Source organism: Euphorbia lathyris, chromosome 5 (genome assembly GCF_963576675.1).
Source record: "Euphorbia lathyris chromosome 5, ddEupLath1.1, whole genome shotgun sequence".
In the NCBI taxonomy this organism is placed as follows: Eukaryota; Viridiplantae; Streptophyta; class Magnoliopsida; order Malpighiales; family Euphorbiaceae; genus Euphorbia; species Euphorbia lathyris.
Window position 1 is genome coordinate 22422892 of NC_088914.1, and position 7812 is coordinate 22430703.

General features: G+C 38.3%; 1 long non-coding RNA gene across 1 annotated transcript; it reads right to left on the reverse strand.

The window, feature by feature from the left end:
- Positions 1-741: 741 nt before the first annotated feature.
- LOC136229509 (uncharacterized) lies at positions 742-1190 on the reverse strand. Its single transcript, XR_010689147.1, has 3 exons — positions 1059-1190; positions 855-983; positions 742-762 (listed from the first exon to the last, which is right to left on the reverse strand). It is a non-coding gene; the product is annotated as an uncharacterized lncRNA (long non-coding RNA).
- Between the last annotated feature and the right edge of the window lie 6622 nt (positions 1191-7812).

A 7812-nucleotide genomic window follows, 5' to 3' on the forward strand; every position in this document is an offset into this window, starting at 1 on the left:
CTCTTTCTTCTCCATCTCCTTCTGCTGCTTCTTCTCCCTTTCCATATGTTCTTTCTTAGCCCTCTCCTCATGCTCTTTCTTCTCCTTCTCCTCCTGATCTTTATTCTCCTTCTCCTCCTGGTCTATCTTCTCCTCAGTTTCTCTATTCTCCCTCTCCTCCTGAACAGTTTGGTCATCCAGACCTTGTCCTCCAATCCCCATATCATACATATCAACGTCGCGTTGTGACTTCAATTCCTGCACATCACGTTCTACAACGGACAATCTATTTACAAGGGTATTCAGTTTCCTATCTTGCTGACCAAAGTGTTCAATTATCATCTTCTCCTGCTCATCAAACTTGGCATTCATCTTCTTCTCGTGCTCATCAAACATCCTCCTCAGTACTCGTTCAATACCAGAGTGTTTCTTCTTCTGGACAGGTACTCTAGGTGAGACAATGAAGGCATTTTCATCATTATCAGTATCAGATTCACTGCCATCCTCTACATCAACATATCCGCCTTCATATGTACCCAATCCCTCCTGTTCCTCCTTTTCCATACCTTCATCTTCTTGCTCCTCTTTCCCCTCTTCTTCCACCTCCTTCCCCTTTGCAGCCTCTTGCCCTTTTTCCTCCTCTTGCACCTTTTCCAAATCGGTAAAGACATGGTCATAATTACAATGTAGACCATCCACATGGTTTACTAGATGATCATACCATGAGCTTTCTTTCTCGGTGTCTTCAGCTGTAAGTTTTGTGGCATTTGGTTTTACACCCGACTAAAAATACAATACAAATGTACAAATAAACAAATCAGTCAGATGTATAGCATAATAGTGACATATATAGGCACAATGCTTGGTCAACTTACTTCAAAAATGGTTAGGACTTTGGGCAATTTAGCGATAGCGGTCTTTTTCCATCGTAGCCATCGTGGGATGCGAGTGCCTTTCTTCTCATACCATGTCCGGGTGGCATCCCATACTTCCAACAACCAAGCCTGCAACAAAGGTCCAATTCATTATTTATGCCTATGACCAACATTTCTAGTATACAGAATATACACACATCATACCTGAAATACGTATGCAAAACCATATAGGTTGTATGAGACACGGTTAATCCTTAAATTCTCCCTATAAGCGATCAATTGATCAATTCGGTCTTTTCCACCATCTATTCCATTAACAAGAGACCTGTAGGTCACATCCCAGCCACAAACACCCCACGGGAACTCGTTAAACAATCTTGGAAATTCAGCAAGTTCCAACACCCAACGAAGAACTTTTTTTTCCCGAGTGTTATCCAACACACAGCCAATGGCAAAATACAACATGGCAAATGAAATTGCATCCTGGTCAGACTGATCCTTCCAAACAGTTTGCAGCATAATTGTTTCCACGTCTTTATAGGATGGTGTAGGGATGCCTGGAAAAAACTTATTCCTAAATCTATATGGCTTCTTTATCCCACTGAACCTTTCCAGAAATGCTTCCATGTCCCCAAACCATAACCCACTTAGGAGTCCAAACTCCCAATCCCCAAATCTTAACTCAACACCTCTAACTCTGAAGCAAAGCTCCCTGGGTTTGAGGTCTTCACGTATGATCTCCCTTGTTAAAACGGTGTGGCATAGGACTCCTGCAAATATTGTATTGGTCATTTCCAAGTACTGGCCGAAGCAACTCTTCCTAAATAGATTTAGTTGGTCTGATGTTAACAACCCCTTTATCTGTTCTGCTGCTTGTAGGTTACACCTAACCGTGATGACGCTTTCCGTTCCAAATGCTTTTTTGTATTTATATGCAGGTTTCTTCTTGGCTTTCTTCTTCGACGGAGAGGCATGCTCATCTCTCTTCCTCTTGTCTACACGATCATGCTGAAAAATGTTGTAGACATATCATCAGGGAACATAAAATCAAGCTAATTATAACGTTGACCTAGAATGAGCTAGCGTATGCTAGAATAAGAGAGTTATCGGCAATATAACGTCGATATGAATGTTCTATCGGCAATATAACGTCGATATTAATGTTCTATCGGCAATATAACGTCGATATGAATGTTCTATCGGCATTATAACGACGATATGAACGTTCTATCGGCAAACTGATCGACGATATGAATATTATAGCGGCAGTATATCGTCGTTATGGATGTTCTATCGGCCATTAGACTGTCTATGAATATGTGCTATCTACAATTAGGTTGCCGATGAACATACACATCGACGAATTTCAACCAAACCGAATGACTTCCTAACACCAGACGAACCCAGAAAAAACCCTAACACGAGAAGCAGTAAACGAAACGAAACGAAACGAAATGTTCCTTCTCAAACACAACAAATGTACATGCAATAGAAGAGAGAAACGCAAATGTAAAGTCAAGTTATTTACCCTCTTTTTCGTTCTTCCTTCTGAGTTCGATTCGTTGTCTGAGCTTTGTGTTCTCGCCATGTCAACTCCAAGTAACAGAGATTCGCCGGATGAAATATACAGAATCGGCCAATGAATCGCCGGAAAGTTAGAGAGATGAATAGAGGGGTGTTAGGTTAGAGTGATGGAAGTTCGAATATTGAAGAGCGGGAGCGGAGTGTTAGAGATGAGGGTAAGGTTGGAAATTAGTTAATGAAATGTGTTAGTTTTGGTGAGATTTTGAAAGTGTGTTAGAAATGAAAACTAACCCCCAAAAAAGTGCTAGTTTTGTAATTGTCCCTAAATTTAAGTAAAAGAGCTTATCAAACTACGTCTCTTGTGAAAAAATGAAGTCTAGGCACCGAAGTTGGAAAGAAGTTAAAGTTCAAATATCAAAAGTATAATTTATCAATATTTCTAACGGTTAACTATAGTTATAGCAGGTCAATAGGTATAATATTATCCAATCATTTTAAGTTCAGATATTCTAAATATCAAGGCCATGATAAAGTCTAATTTTGAAATGGTTTTAAATTATATATCTTGCCAATTTGTAATTTTGAATTACAACTAGGTTATCACTCTCATCAATTTAGAGATATTTTAAAGGTACCTCGATTATCTAAAAAATTACTTTTTGTTATACTCTTATCAGCTCTAACCCCTATTCTTATGAATTTTATTCTTATTATTTGTTATTAAGGATTTGTCAATGGGGAGGATTTGTTTTGGAGCACGGAGTGACAATTGTATTTCACTATAAGAAAATAGTCAGTTAGCGACCAAATATTCAATCGCTAATTCGATCTCAAACGCTATTTAACACCGGGATACAATTAGTCGCTAAATAGCAGGTTGGCTACATCACTCGCCTGTTTTTTTCTTAATAGATGGTTAATATTACAACCTTTTGGGAGGTTGCAAACCTTTGTCACCATGCTTAGCAGCGGTTTTTTACGACCATGTGTGATTGCTAAATGGCGAATAAGAGCCATGTGTCGGTGACAATATATCGACGAATTACAATATCGGTAATTTATTGGACACTTTTCGTATTAAATTTACATACATACTGTAATAATAGTATATTATGTCGGTAATTTAGAATAAAGTTGTTATTTCCAAATTTGCTTATAGAATGTAATAATATAATGCAGTGGACAATTTTTTTATTACCTTTTATTTTCTAATTTGAATTATAATTACAATTAGTAAGCATCACAATAAATCAAACATAATTAATTAATAAAATTCATGAAACTAGAAATATATATTTATAAATAATAGGGTAATTTTAAATAAAGCCCATGTGGTTTCACTAATTTTCAGATAAAGGACTGTGGTTTACTTTTTGTCAAAGGACTGAGGTTTTCAACTTTAGCAAAATAAGGACTTTTTCGATTGATACTATTAAAATCACTCTTGACAACTTCAAGAATGACATTTTAAGAACTACTAATATTGTAAGCAACTTTAATTCTTCAACTTTTTTATTTTGAGATTATTTAGATGATGTTTGGTAAAGAGAGAAAATAAATGTTTAGAGAGAGAAAGTTAAAAAAAAGATGATTTTCGAAAATCGAAAATATAGTTCCATAGCAAATATGACATTGAACAACTTTAATTCTTGAAAATTTTCATTTTCAGGTCGTTACAGATAGTTTTAATATCATTAATCTAAAAGGTCATTGTTTTATTAAAAGTGCGAAACCTCAATCCTCGTTTTGACAAAAAGTAAACCACAATCTTTTATCTGAAAATTAGTGAAACCACGTGGGTTTTATTTAAAATTTACCCTAAATAATATTAAAGTTTAAGTCAAAATACATAAAATCATAACGTAATACCTCAATTAACCTAAATAAGTTAAGTCAAAATATATAAATTTCATATTCTAAATCCTAAGTTAAACTCCGCCTGTGAGGGTCACTTGGTGGCCTTCACAGCCGGTCCCAAGCCCGGACAAATGAGGAGGACTGCGGTAGGTTTGTGGCGGCCAGCGTAAAACTTAGCCACATCTTATGACATGAACCACTATATAAATATCGTGGGGGCGTTCCCTACTCAGCGACGCGCTGCACTTCCTAGACCCGGGTGTAGTGATAAATGTGCAAGGGTTGCTAGGTCGTCGCCCCAAAGAGGTGCGCCACCCCAGGACCCGGGGGTGGTGTCAAATATGCAAGGGTTGCGGGTAAATAAGCTAGTCCATGGTAATGGTAGGGGTAAGGGTAAGGGTAGTAAGTTACGCTTTGGGACATGAAACATAGGTTCTTTGACAGGAAGATTAGTTGAAATTGTAGATGTTATGAAGAGGAGGAGAATAAATATAATGTGCCTATAAGAAACCAAGTGGGTTGGAGCCAAGGCTAGAGAGATAGCTCATTGGGGTTATAAGCTTTGGTACTCAGGAAAGGATAAGGGTAGAAATGGAGTAGGTATTCTTATTGATCGGGAGTATATTGATGATGTAGTAGCGGTGTCTAGGAAGAGCGATAGAATTATGAGTGTCAAGCTAGTGATAGGGGATGAGGTTGTGAATGCCATCAGTGTATATGCGCCACAAATATGATTAGATGTCTCTATAAGACAAGCTTTTTGGGAGGACTTAGAGGAAATGGTGCAACAGGTTCCTAGGGATGAAAAGATGGTACTGGGGGTGATCTCAATGGACACGTGGGTTCTAGGCGAGATGGGTTTGAGAGTTTTCATGGAGGGTATGGTTTTGGAGATAAGAATGAAGCAGGAAATGATATTTTGGAATTCGCATCAGCCTATGACTTGAGTATCATGAACACGTGGTTTATGAAGAGAACATCTCACTTAGTGACCTATAGGAGTGGCGGTAATGCGAGCCAAATTGACTTCTTCTTAGTAAGGAGTGCTTGGAGGAAGAGTTATATTGATTGTAAGGTGATCCCTGGTGAGAGTACGACAACCCAACATAGAGTAGTGGTGCTTGATTTTCGAAGTAGGAAATGTATAAGAAAACGAACACCACAAGTGGAGACTAAGGTGCTGTTTGATAAAACTGAAAATTAAGTACTGAAAAAATAAGTACTGAATATTATAAGTGTTAAAAGTATTGAATGATATAATTTTTATAAAAATATTAGTTGATAATGTTTAACTTAAAACGTTAAGTTAAATATTTTGACTTATCAAAATAAGTGATTTTTAACTTAATTAACTAATTTAAGTAGTGGAGACACAACCGTTATCAAACGCACTTAAATGAAATAAATGTTTAATATTTTAATTTAAGTGATTATATGAGTTATCAAACAAGGCCTAAGATTAAGTGGTGGAAATTGCAAGGGGAGAGTCAACAAAAATTTGTGGATGAGATGACCAAAAAAGATATTTGGACTTGTAATATGAATTTAGATATAGATTTGATATGGACTAAGATGGAGCATAGTATAAGGGAAGTAGCGAAGGAAGTTCTAGGGGAATCTAAAGGTAGCATGCCACCGGGTAAGGACACATCTTGGTGGACAGAAGAAGTACGACAAGCAGTAAAGAGTAAGCGAGAATCCTATAAAATATTGGGGAAATGTAGGAGGGATGAGAACTACGAAAAATACAAATAGGGTAAAAGGGAAGTAAAGAAGGTCATACGAGATGCTAGAGCAAAGGTGAATCGGGATATGTATACAAGATTGGATACGAAAGAAGGGGAAATAGACATATATAGAATTTCTCGGATGAGAGATAGGAAGACGCGAGATCTCGGAAAAGTTAAAGGTGTGAAGGATGTGGACCAGAAAGTCCTAGTTGGAGATAAGGATATCAAGGAACGATGGAGGTCCTATTTTGATGACTTATTTAATGGAGATCGCAGATAAGATATTGGAGATATAAGTATCCCTCACGATATGATAAATCATGAATGCCTGCGGAGAATTCAAAAGGGTGAAGTCAAAATGGCATTAAATAAGATGAGGTTGAAGAAAGCAGTTGGACCTGATGGCATCCCTATTGAGATTTGGAGATGTTTGGGAGAGAGAGGAATCGAATGGTTGACGACGTTCTTCAACAAAATTTGGAGAAACAATAAGATGCCATCAGAATGGAGGAAAAGTATCTTAATCCCTTTCTATAAGAACAAAGGCGATGTCCAAGATTGTGCCAACTATCGAGGAATCAAATTAATGAGTCACACTATGAAACTGTGGGAGCGAGTGATCGAACAAAGGCTAAGGAGGACGGTGAAGATTTCGAAAAACCAGTTTGGCTTTATGCCGGGAAGATCAACTATGGAAGCCATCCATCTAATGAGACAATTAATGGAGCACTATCGAAATAAGAAGAAAGACTTGCATATGGTTTTCATTGACTTGGAGAAAGCATATGATAATGTACCAAAGGAAGTACTTTGGTGGGCCTTGATAAGGAAAGGCATTTCACGGAAATATATTGACATCATAAAGGACATGTATAAGGGAGCATGCACGAGTGTATGTACTAGTGTTGGGAAGACTGAAGAGTTCCCTATTACGATTGGAGTGCATCAAGGTTCCGCACTAAGCCCATTTCTTTTTGCCATCGTTATGGATGAACTAACAAGTTCACTTCAAGATGGTATACCATGGTGCATGTTGTTTGCAGATGATATTGTGTTGGTTGATAAAACGAAAGACGGAGTGGAGAGGAAGTTGGAACTATGGAGACAAACTCTAGAATCTAGAGGCTTTAAGTTGAGCCGAAGTAAGACAGGATATTTAGAGTGTAAGTTTAGCGACCATAGGAGTAGGGAGGTAGGGACAATCACCCTAGATGGGAGAGTTGTTCAGGCCTCGGATTTCTTCAGGTATTTAGGATCTATTATCCAAACGGATGGAGAAGTAGATAGAGATGTTGCTCATAGGATTAAATCTGGTTGGTCGAAGTGGAAGAGTGCTACGGGTTTCCTTTGTGACCCCGACATGCTTAATAGATTGAAGGGAAAATTCTACCGCACGACAATCAGACCAGCATTGTTATATGGTACAGAGTGTTGGACAGTGAAGCACTGTCACATCCATAAGATATCGGTGGCGGAGATACGTATGTTGAGATGGATGTGCGGTCATACGAGAAAGGATCGGGTGAGTAATGAAATAATTAGGACAAAAGTAGGGGTTACATCTATTGAGAATAAAATGAGAGAAAACCGACTAAGGTGGTTTGGCCATGTGAGACGTAGAGCGCTTGATGCACCGGTTAGGAGGACCGAAGAGTGGCAAAGGGATGTAGTGGTGAGGGGTAGGGGAAGACCTAAGCAAACTTGGAGGAGGGTGATCGAGAGTGATATGAGTTTACTGGGAATTGAGGAAAATATGGTAGTGGATAGGACGGAGTGGAGGGAGCGAATTTGTGTCGCTGACACGACTTGATTTCACGGTTTTATATGATGGTTCATGTTAGTCGACC